Here is a 15,917-nt window from a genome sequence, read left to right on the forward strand (position 1 = left end):
TCTATGATTTCTAAAAGCTAAGCACAATGTGTTCACTCCTCATTCAAGTTCAGATAACAGACTGTTAAACAGCTTTCATTTGCACAGATTAAAACACCTATAATTTTCCACCCACAGGAAATCACATGTGCTAAGTTATTATGCATCCACCCTTCTCCTTGAAGGGGCTTCTGTCCTCAGGAACTCCGTTTATGAGAGGATCTTCTGCAGCTTGGGCCTAAACCCAATCCTTTGCGGTTTTAGAGACCTGCGGAAAGAGGGAAATATGTCAAACTGCGGCCTCCTAATGGTCCCTTCTTTAAAAATTCAAAATGTTTAATAAACAACAAAAAATGCAAGGTGGCACGATGTAAAGTTCTTCTTCAGGCTTTTAATCTAATTAGCAAACAAAGAAACTAACAGGCTCTCTAGTGTTCTTCACTTCCTTCTGAAGTTGTTCCAACTCCATTTTCAGGATTTCCTTATCAGACATATCCTTATCGCGCCATCGTACCCGAAGCAAAGAAAAAAAGTAAAAGTAACATGGTCACGTTCATTTTAAATCTGTGGCAGTCACACACATTTTTTTAAAGATCACATTTCTAAATACCTCTGAAAAATATGAAAAATAATGATCATAATGTAACGGGAGGAATGTGATATAAATCCCAGCACACATCCCAGTGCTTAATGGCCCAATATGTATTCTTAAAGATCAGGACACATTACTCTTTAAAGCTGTGTAACACATGGGACATGTTACAGTTCATTTGAAATGCTTATGTTGTGTGTCACTGAAACAGGCTTTATTGCTCAGAAGTGAGTAGAACAGGTTTAATGATTGATTTATGTAATACTAAACTAATAATGATGATAAAGATCAGTTGAACCGGAGTTGTAAATTGACTGATATCTTGAAACTTTAAACTGAGTAAATACAGTTTTTTCTCTCTCTCTCTCTCTCTCTTTCCAGATAACTGAATTACAGTACATAATAATTTAAAAAGATAAATATAGATAGAGGCTTTTGCAGGAGAGGACGCTGCTGCAGCGATGGAGAAATGTGGATAGAGTCTTAAGGATGGTTAGGGTGTGGCGGAACATTGAAGTAAATGGGAGCATGAGAGGAGAAGGAGGGATAGCTTCTTGAGCCGCCTGCAGCTTGAGCTTGCTTCGGCTGCTGTAGTTGTTGGCTCCAGGAAAAGTAGAAGGGTTAGTAACAATTGATGGAGCAAGCTAAAAAAAAAAAAAAAAAAAAAAAGTGCCTGGGTAGCCTACTGTGTTGCCAGCTTAGCAACTGGTTGCCTGGTTTGACAATTCCTCAAGCCTTGTCCACATTAGTACGTTCCTGCTGGAAGCATGTTTTCCACTCGTTTTGGCCTTCTGGCCTTTTTAAACGGTCTCCAGAGCGGATACATTTGGAATGCTGTTTTCGCGTTGTAGTATGGACTTTGGAAACAGAGGCTTTGAAAACAATGAAGCATGTTTAGTCTTGCAAAACATTGTACCAACAGGTGTGGTTATAATGGTAAAGATGATTGCAGTTATGTGCTATTCACTTTCAAGCAGATTCTAAAGATATTTACTTTGCGTGCTTTTCGTATTACAGTCCTGAAAAGACAACCGAAATTTTACTCACCCTTGCTGTCCTGCGGCAAAACACGAGGGTAGTTGTGTTTTAGATCAATTCTGAGTGATCACGCAAGTAAATGGTGAAATACGTCCCTTAATAAATTGCAGATATGTTCACTGAATATAAACCTGACAGAGCACTCAGATCACTAGGATCGAGTCAGTATGAAATACCAAAGGTTCACGCAAACAAGGGGAGTCCGCTTTAGTTACTATGCCGCCCGCAGTTGGAAACAGCTTCCAGAAGTGCTAATGATGTGCTAATACACTAGTCACATTTAAATCTAGACTTAAAACTCATATGTCAAGCGGTGCATTTATTGAATGAGCACTTGTGCAATGTCCGAACAAATTGCACAATTCCTTTTTTGGGGGGGGGCAAAATCATTTTCTGTTTCTAACGGTTTTTAAATTCATTTTAAATAAGTACATTTTTTTTAAGTTTAATAATTGCTTGTTTTATTTATTTATTATTATTTTCCTTCATAATTATTTTACTTTTGTTTTATGTAAAGACTTTGAATTACCATTGTGTATGAAATGTGCTATATAAATGAACTTGCCTTACCTAAATAAATAGGTCCTGCCAGAAAAATTGCTTGCAACTTATGTCTGTATCATCTCAGTGAGGTTTAAATATGCACGGCAGGGCAAATGTAATGTCTTCAGACATTTCAGTGTGGATGGCTTGCCTTGAAAAAAAATGCCTTGGCTTCGTGGTTAAATGGCATCGTCATCCGAGATAATTACGTCATGAAATCGTTTAACAACTTTAGCCGCGGAACCTGCGCTAGTGTCTTCACCTGAAGAATGTATTGATTTACGGCAGGAGGTCTGCGCCGCTAGAGGAGGCCGCTGCAGCCGCAAAAGCCACGCTGAAAAAGGCTGAGCCGCGACCGGAAGCGAGAGAGACTTGCTGCGGTGAGAACTGGGGTGCGGCCCAGGTTGGTTGAATGCCTGCTGCGATCCAGCACTCGAGGAGAGCCCGGTCTTGAGCAGGAGCGAGGTGAGCTCGGGCTCGGGGCTTTGCACGGCCTATTGGCCACAACGTGTGGCTTTGCGAGAAGAGCAGCTGTCGAGATAACGCTTGATGGTGTTCGGCGAGGTAGGAGTGATCGTAGGTCCGGAAAAAGTGGCAGATCTGAAAAATCCCTGGTACAGATCTCTTCGTTGGAAGGAAGACTGGTGCTGAGTCCCAATTCGCATACTATCCGTCCTAAATAGTATGCGAAACTAGAATTAGTATGTCCCTAATCGTAGTATGTTGAAAAGAGTATTCCAAAGATACCCGGATGGTCTACTATTTCCGGTTAGAATTCGAAGTGCAGATCAATGCACACTCTAAGTGCTATTATTGCCCACAACCCATTGCGTACGGGAGGGAGGAGCTTTGCGGTGATGTAAACATGGCAGCCGGGTGCAGCAGCGGAGATGCGCCCTCAGCTTTTAAGTGTAAGAATTCAAATGTTTAACCCTAATTAAAGTTATATTTTATTTCGTTACACATTGCACATGAACGTCAGAACCAGTCACCTCACAAACGACCTGCGTTTGGTTCTACGACGACGCAGCCCTGCTTCTTCATTCCTCAACTTGGTAGAAGAACACATTGTAAAATGTATTGTGAAAAAAAACGATGAGAAAAAAAGATGGGAATAGTAAATAAAATTTTACTGGACATAAAGAATGAATGAAACTTTAACAGTTGTGGTGTGCATAACTAGGCAAACACGTTGTCGTTCACGTTGCATGACGTCATCGAAGTATGTCCCAGAGCGTGCATACTCTTTTGCTACACACTCAAAAGTATGTACTTTTTCCTCACAAAAAAAGTACATACTTTTAGGTCGTAGTATAAGTAGGCTAATTGGGACTCAGCATGGGTCTGTGATAGGATGACAGACAGAGCGAATCGAATGCTGATTAACCGTCAATGGATAGAGGCAGGGTGCGATTTGTGATAAAAACAGAGGGGGGATGTTTTGAAACATTTTAATTCATAAAAATAAATTATGAGAACATGAACTAGATGATGTCATGCGCTAATTATCATATTTATGACGTAAGTGCGTCGTATTGTATTGCCTCCCTATGTTCACATGCTGCAATTAAATTTCGCCATTTAATTAAATTCTCAATAAAACTGTTTTTATTACTATATTTTAATGTTTCTATTGTGAGACAACGGAATGAATATGATAATGACTGAAACGCGGTCCATTAAGACTACATAACCAGCTCTCAAACATTAAAGGGGGGGTGAAATGCTCGTTTTCACTCAATATCCTGTTAATCTTGAGTACCTATAGAGTAGTACTGCATCCTTCATAACTCCAAAAAGTCTTTAGTTTTATTATATTCATTAGAGAAAGATAGTCTGTACCGATTTTTCCCGGAAAAACACGACCGGCTGGAGGCGTGACGTGTGGGCGGAGCTAAAGAATCACGAGCGCCAGTAGGCTTTTGCGTTGAGAGCATGTGGAAGCTGTGACATTACCGTGAGGGAAAAACCATCATCCAAAACAAACCATGGCTTACAGTCAGATTCAGCCGTTTATTTATGATCCAGAATCAGATCCCGAGGCTGAAACTGAATGAGAGCAGCAGCAGCAATGACTCGCTCTGAGCGGGGCTCGAACCCGGGTCTCCGGCATGGGAGGGGACGCACTAACAAGGAGGCAGAGATATTTTAAGCAGTTTTACTCACCGCCTGCGGTTCCGACCCTTTTTTGTTGGGATTGCATCATCCTTAAGAAATAAACGATACGCAAATCCGTCGTCAAACTGGGCCTTGTTTGAATAAGAGTGACCTCAGATCTCTCTTGACAAAGGCCCAGATCAGTAATATGTGACTGTTAACATGGAGGTCTCCTTGATTCGGTCCCCTGTCCATCTGTAGCCAGGCAAGTGACACCAGTTTGCTCATTCTAATCAGCATATCAAATACAATCAGAGTGAACTGAAATCTATAATGACAGAGAAATGCAATCCTTGACCTACAAAGATCTTATATTTGGTGTTTTATCTGTGTGATGTCAACACCAATTAAAGGCCTGAGTGATCTGTTATCTTGAAGACAAGCTTCTGTCCTAAACTAATCCCATTACAATGTCTTGACTGTCTTCCAAGAGATTAGACTCAGAGATGTCACTCTCACTCTTGATTTTCACTATGAAATATAGAGCATAGTTATTTATTTCTTCTTCCTGTTTATTTTTTATATATTTATCAGTTTTAAATGGCACGCTATACATTATTCATGTCCAAAAATGATTAAAATAAAACTATACTTAATAAAAAACTATAATAATACTTAAGAAAAACAAAATCGCAGATTAAATGTTAACTTAGGTAAGGTAAAAGCATTACACATTTATTCATCTGAACACAGTGCAGTAATTATATTACTCCCCATTACAACAGTCCCACTGTTATTTCTCTCCTAAAAACAATTTTAAACCTACATTTAACACCCAACAACAAATATTTAAGCACAATGTATATTTTAGTAAAAATGTATGTGGTCATATTGTGTTTCATTTATTTTACATGCATATGTGCATCAGCGCATATTCAATGCAGTCTGTATTTAACAGTGTTTGACTTTCTGTCAAGATGGCCCATTATGCAAATTGGGAAGTATTTCTCCCTCCTCGATTTTTACAGAGGGGGGAGGAACTTGATTGCAGAGGGGGACAGAATTGATATGCTGTTCAGGGGGCCCAGAGACCATATTAAAACCACCCAAAACCTTCATAATTAATTCATAATTGTACCATTTAAGACTTTTTATGGGCTTAAATTTGATACAGCTAAATGTAAGATTTTTCAAGGACCTGCGGAAAAAGCCTTTGAGCAACCCTGATAATGCTCAAAGGCTTTTCATTCACAAAAGAATATCCTTTCAGACTTACAATATCTTGTTCTGGAGCCACTGCCATTGTATCCACAAAACTCTCGATCCGTGTGTCATTCCAGATCACAGAGTCGTCATAAACCCACAAGAAGTATTTGGTTGTGAGTTGAGATACAGCCAGATTTCTGCCTGCAGACCAGCCCAGAGAAACGTGAGAAATCATCAGCAGTGTTAACTAGTTATCAGGTTATCAACCCTTAATGTCAAAAGGCCAAGTTACACTGAACCAGCAGATACAGACAAACGGCAACAGACAAGTTAATCCGGTTTTGTCAGATCAATACATCGGTCCACACCTGAGGTATAAGAATTTGACAATAGGCACTTATTTTCTCAAACTGAACATGTTGTCAGGTTTTGGAATGCCTGAAAAGTGACATAATGTTCTCGGTCAACTATAGGCCATTAGTCTGCCTTTATGTTGGCGTGGTGTGAATTGGCCTTAAAGGGTCATGAAACCCCAGACTACCTTTTCTGAGATTTTAGCAGAGGTGTTTGTTTTGCACATCACAGAAGACAATGTTAGCATTCAATAGTTCTACGTTTTACACTATTATCATCTTCCAGATTTGAAATCTATATCGTGTTGAAGTCACAATTTGTGACATGGCAATGGACTGTAGTACATTGATGCATCGGTGTCTATTAAATTATTCATGAGGCTGCGTGTTCTATTCCTTTGAGTAGACACTTCGCTTAATTATTCACAACAGCATGTGTTGATTCAGACTGTGAGACCACGTGCATTACCGGAGAGAAACATTCATGGGTCGAAGAAGACTGTTTGTTTTTGCTTTGTAATAATAAGAGTTTGGCACAAATGCTGTTCATTCGTGAGTGTAACCATTTTTACAGCTCAGTGAAACAACCCATCAAAAGGTTTATATAAACGCAGCAGAATAAGCCTTAATTTATCAAACCGCAACAGTGCACTCTTATGTTTTCGACACGTGTCAGAGATGTAAGGAGAGAGGTCCCAAAAGCGGAAGGTGGTTTGACAGTTTAATGATGATTCTCAGAAGCAGAAGGTAACATAGGTAGCCGTCAAGGCAATTCGATCAAACACATAGGCTTGAGTAACAGTTCCAACAGATAATAGTCACAGCCCCACAGGAACAGAAAGACTCTCAATTGAGTTGCAACAGAAGACTGCGGACAGGACCAGCCATGGGAAATCCCCGGGAGGCAGAGAGAGAGAGAGAGCGGCTGGGTGCGTTCAGCACACGGAGACACCAACCGTGGACCACTCACGTTACTGGAGGATTAACAGAGCAGATGCGAGGTGATAAGGTAGTAATCAGGTTCACACTACAGACGGGACACGACACGACTGGACTTCACAGAGGAAAGGAAGAGGGTTATGGATTAGCAACATCAGGCAATAATCTGACAACAGAACAAAGGGAGAAAAAGTCTAGAAATAGAGCGTCTAATCAGCGAAGGTAGGGAACAGGTGCGGAGAGTGAGTAGGAATGAGATGATGGAAAGCAGCTGTAGGTGAGTAGGATAATGAGCTAGAGAGTGAGAGCGAGTAATGAGAGTCTAATGAGAGAGAATACCAGGATCATGACAGTACCCTCCCCTCAAGGAGCGCCTCCTGGCGAGATGGAGGAGGGCTGACAGGAGCGGTAGAAGTCATCAATCAGCGAGCGGTCCAGGATGTTCCGGGATGGAATCCAACTTCTCTCCTCAGGACTGTATCCCTCCCAATCGACCAGGAACTGATGGCCACGGCCTCGAGGTCTAACATCGAGGAGCTTGCGGATCCAATATGCAAGAGCATCCTAACACGGATGGGGGGTGTGACGGAGTGGGGAGGGGGGGGGGGGGCGGACAACGGGCTTTATACAAGAGACATGAAAGACAGGGTGAATGCGTCGGAGGTTGGAGGATAATTTGAGTTTGACGGCGACAGGACTGAGAACCTTAAGGATACGGAATGGCCCAACGAATTTGGGAGCCAATTTACGTGACGAAGACTGAAGAAGAAGATTTAGGGTAGAAAGCCAAACTCTCTGGCCAACGGAATAACGGGGGCTCTTGACTTGCCGAGTACGAGTACGAGTTCTGCAAAGAGCGGATCGGACCCTTCTCCAAGTACGTTTAGCGCATTGAATAAAGGCAGTGACGGATGGAACTCTCCACAGCGTCTTGTGAGGAAAAGAGCGGAGGTTGGTAACCGAGGCAACACTCGAAAGGGGATAATCCTGTGGCAGAGGATGGAGCGGAATTGACGACGTACTCTGCCCAGGAAAGCTGTCCTGACCAGGAGACGAGGTTGCGGAAAGCAAGACAACGGAGGATACGCCCGATTGTCTGGTCGGTCCGCTCGGCCTGGCCGTTAGTCTGCGGATGGAAACCGGAGGAGAGACTAACCGACGCTCCAATTAGGCGACAGAACACCCTCCAAAAGAGAGAGGAAAACTGGGGAGCCCTATTGGAAACGATGTCGGAGGGAAGACCATGGATCTTAAAGATCTGGTTGACGACAATCTGGGCAGTTTTTTTTTCGCGGACGGGAGTTTGGGTAACGGGATAAAGCGGCGGCTTTAGAGAACCGGTTGACAATGGTAAGTATCATGGTGTTTCTCTCAGAGGGGGGAAGCCCCGTGGTTAAGTCCATGGCGATGTGAGACCACGGACGTGACGGTAATGGAAGTGTAGTAACTCCGCAGGGGGTTGAATTACCAGACTTGGTCTGGGCGCAGATAGAGCAAGAAGCGATGAAACAGCATATATCACGCTCACGAGAGGGCCACCAGAACCTTTGGCGAATAGCTGCGATGGTGCCCCCAACGCCGGTATGGACGAACAATTTGGAGGCCTCTGGAGGACAGCGAGACGGGCGGAAGTGGGAACGAATAGCAGGCCCCTAGGACAAAGACAGGGAGTTATAGAGTGGGTTAGCGAACGTTTGACCAATCGTTTGATTCCCCAGACAGCTGCCCCCACCACCATACTCTGAGGAAGGATCTCCTCCTCGGTGGGAACATCCTCTGGTGACGTGAACTGTTGCGAAAGAGCGTCTGGTTTAGGGTTCTTGGAACCGGGGCGATAGGAGATAGAGAAATGGAAGCGGGTGAAAAAAAGAGCCCAGCACATCTGTCGAGCGTTAAGTCTCTTAGCCTAACGAATGTACTCTAAATTTCTGTGATTCGTCCAGACGATGAATTGAACAGGAGCGCCCTCAAGCCAGTGATGCCACTCTCCTAAGGCAACATGGATAGCTAATAGTTCGCGATTACCGACATCATAATTGCGTTCGGCAGGGGTTAGGCGATGTGAATAATAAGCGCAGGGGTGGATCTTCTCATCAGAGGATGAGTGCTGGGAGAGAACAGCCCCCACGCCCACCTCTAATGCGTCAACTTCCACAATGAATTGTCTGGAGATGTCGGGGGTCTTAAGGATGGGCGCGGATGTAAAAAGGAGTTTTAGATGATCAAAGGCGGCCTGAGCCTCCTCAGTCCAGAGAAAGTGGACCCTGGCAGACATGAGGGCAGTTAACCGGGTGGCGACAAGACTATAGTTACGGATAAACTGACGATAAAAATTAGCAACGCCCAAAAAATGTTGAAGCACAACGCGTGAATCTGGGACCAGCCACTCGGTGACCACCCTGACCTTGGAGGGGTCCATGCCAATGTCCTCCGCAGAAATAATAGATCCTAAAAAGGAGATAGACTGAGCGTTAAACGTACACTTCTCAGCCTTGGCGAATAACCGATTCTCGAGAAGTCGCTGGAGGACCTGACGAACGTGCTGGGTATGTACTTGGAGAGAGGGGGAAAAGATTAAAATATCATCGAGATAGACGAAGACAAAAATTTTCAACATATCCCTGAGAACATCGTTAATTAACGCCTGGAACACGGCAGGAGCGTTGACTAACCCGAAGGGAGGGACACGATATTCGAAGTGACCTAAGGGTGTGTTAAATGCCGTCTTCCACTCGTCCCCCTCCTTTATGTGGACTAGATGGTAAGCATTACGAAGGTCTAATTTCGAAAAGACCTTAGCCCCCCGCAGGATCTCGAAGGCGGAAGACATGAGCGGCAGAGGACAACGGTTCTTGACCGTGATGTCATTCAGCCCTCGATAATCAATACAGGGGCGTAAGGAGCCGTCTTTCTTTTTAACAAAGAAAAAGCCTGCACCAGCAGGAGAGGAGGAAGGGACGATGGTACCTGCTTCTAGCAACTCGGAAAGATACTTCTCTAGAGCCTCGCGCTCAGGGGCAGAGAGAGAATAAAGTCTCCCAAGAGGGGGCGTAGTACCTGGCAGAAGGTCGATACTGCAATCGTAGGGTCGATGGGGAGGAAGAGAAGTGGCCCTGGAACAGCTGAAAACCGCTCGCAGATCATGGTACTCCTCCGGAACCCCAGACAAATCACCTGGCTCCTCCTGAGACACAGAGACAGCAGAGACAGGGGGAATAGCAGACATTAAACACTTAGCATGACACGACAAACTCCAAGAAAGAATTGAACCCTTAGACCAGTTAATCTGTGGGCTATGTTCAGCTAACCAGGGATGACCTAAAACAACAGGGCTATAAGGGGAATGAAAAACAAAAAAGGAAATTGTCTCTTGATGATTTCCAGAAATGGTGAGACTCACCAGAGCTGTGACAAAGTGCACTCTAGAGAGGATACTACCATCTAGGGCATGGACAGGTGTGTGGTCCCTGCGCTCTATAAGGGGAATCCCCTGCTCACGAGCCCAAGCTTCATCCACAAAGTTACCCTCTGCCCCGGAGTCAACCAAGGCTGTGCAAGAGGCAGAGGAACCCGGCCAGCGGAGAAGGGCAGAGAAAGTAGTGCGTGTGCGTGACAGATGGTCTAAGGTTGAAGCGCTCACCAGTAACCCTCTCTCTACTGGTGAGCGCTGGCTTTTACCGGACAGGTGGTGACCGGGTGAGAAGCAGCTCCACACTACATACAAAGACGAGACATGATGCGGTGTTGGCGTTAGGCCGCAGAGATTTGTAATCCACCCAACTGCATGACACTTGATGCTCACTTGAATCAGCGCTGGGGGGCGGCGTAGAGGCGGAGGAAAGGGGTCTATCCTGGTAGCGGCTGCGGCGAAGCACCTCGAAGCACTTCTCCACTCGGATGGCCAAGTCGATCAGAGGGTCCAGATGGCTCCCTGGAGTTCGAGTGCGGACTGGAGGGGACTCTCCTTCGCTGGGTCCATTAGTGGTCAGATTATTCTGTCAGAGAGGTAAGGAGAGAGGACCCGAAAGCGGAAGGCGGTTTGACAGTTTAATGATGAGTCTCAGAAGCAGAAGGTAACATAGGTAGCCGTCAAGGCAATTCGATCAAACACATAGGCTTGAGTAACAGTTCCAACAGATAATAGTCACAGCCCCACAGGAACAGAAAGACTCTCAATTGAGTTGCAACAGAAGACTGCGGACAGGACCGGCCATGGGAAATCCCCGGGAGGCAGAGAGAGAGAGAGCGGCTGGATGCGTTCAGCGCACGGAGACACCAACCGTGGACCACTCACGTTACAGGACGATGAACAGAGCAGATGCGAGGTGATAAGGTAGTAATCAGGTTCACACTGCAGATGGGACATGACACGACTGGACTACACAGAGGAAAGGAAGAGGGTTATGGTTAAGCAACATCAGGCAATAATCTGACAAGAGAACAAAGGGAGAAAAAGTCTAGAAATAGAGCGTCTAATCAGCGAAGGTAGGGAACAGGTGCGGAGAGTGAGTAGGAATGAGATGATGGAAAGCAGCTGTAGGTGAGTAGGATAATGAGCTAGAGAGTGAGAGCGAGCAATGAGAGGCTAATGAGAGAGAATACCAGGATCATGACAACATGGCTGTGCATTTATTTGTGTTTTCGAAGGGAGAGAACTGAAACTGTCTGAACCTGAACCAAACCTCCCAAAATTAATATTTGGCTTTTAATTTATAAATATAAATTATAAATTATACATATGTATGACTTTTTTTCTTGAGTATAACATCAAAAAAATTTTGGGCTGAAACCGTGGTTTTTTGTGATTCATAAAATCAAGTCAGCGGCTCCCCATCTTTAAGAATAAACAAAAAAATAATTGGTGCACCTCTTCCAAGCCTTGAGGATATATATTCCAGTAGGCTGCAGAGAAGAGCAGCAAGTATCAGGGCAGATCCTACACATCCTGGCTATGCCCTGTTTGACACCCTACCCACTGGCCGGCTCAGGGTCATGAGGGGGCGGACAAACCGAATGAGAAACAGTTTTTTTCCAAAGGCCATAAATGAGCTGCTGAAAGGCTGAAAGCACTGAAGACTAATTAATTTGGACTTGAATTATACTGTGTATTTTTAAATGTTCATATATATTTATTTATTGACTGTTGTTGATAGAGTCACTTTTTTATTGATTGATGTCATCTTAAATTTCGTTGTGTAGAGATATGCAATGACAATAAAACTAAACTAAAACTAACTAAAAAGCATATCAAGGATCACAAAATTAATATCCGATTACTATCAGTATGTGCAAGAAACAGAGCATTATTTACAACATCATGACCTGTAATCCATAGCCTCGGGCAAATCGTCCGGAGTGATGTCTGGTTCGTGAATCAATCATTCATTTGTTTTGAACCGTTTCTAGTTGAACCAGTTCACCAAATCAGACTGGACCTTCTGTAAGAGTGTGGGCCACGATCAGCACAGATCTAATGTACGAATTACTCAATCAAAACTCATTTTTCGACGTGCCTGACTGACCGAAGACCATAGAGCCGGTAATATGCTCATGCATGAACCGAGCACTTGATGGGCAAAATCTCATTGTTTATGTAAAAAGGTGAGCTGATGAAGATAAATGTATTCACTTTATATGGTTTTTAGACATGTTAAAGATCAACGTTTTAACCAATATTTGGTGTTTTATTAATAATTGTGAATATGTTACGTCATTGCCTGATTACGTAAACGAACTAGTGAATAGAGTGGTGGAACTATGATGTCACTTTGTAGTCAAAAACCGAGTTAGTATTTTATTCTGGTTCCATCGTCCCAGGGTCAATGGGTTTTTTAAATGGGATTTTGGTTAAATCCCTAAAATAAGGTCTGTGGTTCACACATATTATATAGATATTTTCAAGTTTTATTCTATGGCATAAACCACATCAGTCATACCCCACTCGTGATTTTTTTTAAGTGTTACATTTCTTAAAAAAGATGGTTGCTAACAAGTTGCTAAGTGGGACTACAGGCACTGTCGGAGACATAACATCATGACGCTGAACAGTTGATCAATTTACAATATTTTCCATCGTATTATAATTTGGAATACAATTAATTGTAGAATAACCAATTAATCTTTTCCAGCATTTTACATTGTTGATCGACAATGTGTTTTTGTTTTGCCCTGAAATGCAACACAAGTCTTCAGATGGAAGATGCTTGTTTATCGCCCTGCGGCACCACACCAGTAACAGAAGCAGGTCAGACTGACCTATCTCCACAGAGAAACTCGTTGCAGTAAAACATGATTCAAACCAATCTAAGGCCGAATCACAAATACCAACTTCAGGTTTTATCCTGTTTAAAAGACTACAGTGTTCTACTGTATCGAACGCCGCACTTAAATCCAACAGTACCAAAACTGCACAAATTCCACAAAATCCACAAATAATAATTTACCCTTAACAAAGCTGATTCAATGCTGTGCTTAGATCTAAAACCAGACTCAAAAGGATCCAATTAGTTTTGTCAAAAGACCTGGTACAGTACTTCGGTACCAAGTCGTTACAAAAAAAAAAAAAATGTTAAAGTACCAGTTTTTTTAAGTACCGGTGGTCCCAGGTACCTGGTCAACCCGGTTTTTGATGTGCTATCTGAAAGGCGCGTAGATGCGCTCTCTTCTTAAAAGCAGGAAAAGAAGGAAACACACCAAACTACCAAAACACTTTAACGACAGACGCCTAGATCAAATGAAAGAGTTCAAGTTAATTTGATTAACATCATCCGCTCTACAAGTGCCTCCTGCTGGCAGAGAATGAATTTGCATATATGCCGACAAGTCTTCTTGAAAAAATTTCGAAATAGGTCTATAGTTTTTCTTTAGAAGCGAATTAACCACTGCATGTTTAAAACAGGATGAATCAGAAAAGATCATCACAGCTTGCAGCATTAATTTCTTCCTGATGTCCATTCTCAAATAAACTATTCCTGGTTTCACTTGTTGTTGCGCATAATTCGAGAAGGGTATAATCCCATTTTATCCCACTTAACCCAGCCTATATTAAAAAACAGAAAGGGCATTGTTTGCTCAATCTTGTACACCTCACTCTTGCCTCTCCCTTGTGTTTGAAGAGCAAGACCTGAAATTATGATATATATATATATATATATATATATATATATATATATATATATATATATATATATATATATATATATATAAAGAGTTCACTTAATAGATCAAAGGAAAAAGCTTTTGTAACACCGTTAAACATATGCTAACCTGTATCATACTTTTCTTCAGAGAAGCTACAACCTGCAATTGGATATTGGAGAGGAGAGTTGGACGCGGCAATAATAATATCTGGATTTGTCTTCATCCTAGAAAAAAAAACATGAAAAATGCAACAATATAGGAAAAACTGTATAAATGGCTTTCAAAAAGTCTAAAGAAAGAATTATCATTGGAATGTTTGAGTGCACCCTTGCTCAGAGATAATATGATGGAGCAGATCAGTCCTCAGTGAGAGATGAATTTACATATTAGAAGCAGTCACTATAAGAATCTCCTTGTTTGTTTAAAGCTTAAAGTTTAAAGTTTGTTTAAAGCTCTTTCTGAATCTAATTTCGAGTGATACTCATGACAAATGACAACATTACATAGTATTGTGTTACAGGACTGTGGGCAAGATGAAGAGAAAACTAGTTCTACCTGAGTCGGTGTTGCTTGTGCTCATTTGCTCTGTGTTCCAGAATGTTATCCAGTTGATCTGCCACAAATTGTCTGGCGAGTTCATTTCCTTGACAAGAAATATTTGACAAACAAACTTGACAAACGTAAAGACCACAGGTTATGCAGAGCATCTAAACTGGAACTACTTAAGATTAATTTGGAAAGTTTAAATTACACTTACCCTGAGATTTTATCTTGTTCAGGGCTTGCACTGTTAAATAGAATAAAGTAAGCAGATGTGATCACATTGCTCAGTTAACAGTCAGACAAATGGAGGTTAAAACTAGTACATGTAGAATTCAACACCGATCACAAGAAACTGAAAAGTTAATACAATTTTACAAATGGCTGTTTCTTTGAATTTTACCACTTTTATGCCCCACTGTTTTTATTGATATTCTTCTTCTTATTATTATTTTAAAATGTTTATTTTTGATTTTGTTGTTATTGAGTGAAGGTCAAATTTCAGCTTTCAGTTTTCCTGGTCTTTTTTTTTTAAATCAAATTATGCAAACAAAATGTATATTGTATTATTTGTGTGTATAATGCTGAAATTATATTGACCATTTGTGTTCAGTTCATTTATGTTCCTTGGACCTTTGGTTGTAGTTTATTCTTTTCCTCTTCTGTATCTGAGCTCTAGTTCTGTGTTTATTTCTTTGGTTTCTAACTTTGTTCTATGATTACTGATATTAATCCACCTGTGTGTATTTCCTTGTCCCTTCACATGTGAGTGTTTATAGCCCTCCGTTTTCAGTTTAGCTTGATGGCTGTTGTCTTGTGTGAAGGTATTTGTGTTCCTTCATGATTTATCGACTTCTTGGATCATCTTTCATATCAATAACAGTATAGTATGATATTAATTATATCACAACGTCATATGAGTACTGCCTGCAGGGCTTCCAAACACACACTTATGAATGCTACAAAGCTTCAAGGCAGGCAAAAAAAAAAGAAAGTGAACTACCACAGAGATCAGAGGCATTTTTGACAGTGGAGAAGCTTCACTGTGCTGAATAAACTGCTTTCACGATGAAACAGCTTATTATTTAGTGAATCACCAGTCTATCTGCTAATCTTAAACGTGTTTGCCATTAAACATTCATTTTGGGTTCACTTGCTCAACAGGATCCTCTGCAGTGAATATGTGTTGTCAGAATGAGAGTTCAAACCGCTGAGAAAAACCTCACAATAATTCACAAGTGATCCACACCACTCCGGTCCATCAACTAACATCTAGTAAAGTGAAAAATATGTTTTTAACTTTAAAACTTTTCTTCCAGCTAAATTAGGATCTTCTGTTCATAATAAAACAGTTCTAAATAAATATGTTGGTTGAATTTGATGTGAGAGGAAGCACTCTACTGATGAGTTGAATCAGATGTGTTCGATGAAGACATAAAATGTGCACCTGCTTTGAATGGGGATACTCCAGGAATGTGACTGTGAACTAT

Source organism: Carassius gibelio, chromosome A3, assembly GCF_023724105.1.
Source record: "Carassius gibelio isolate Cgi1373 ecotype wild population from Czech Republic chromosome A3, carGib1.2-hapl.c, whole genome shotgun sequence".
In the NCBI taxonomy this organism is placed as follows: domain Eukaryota; kingdom Metazoa; phylum Chordata; class Actinopteri; order Cypriniformes; family Cyprinidae; genus Carassius; species Carassius gibelio.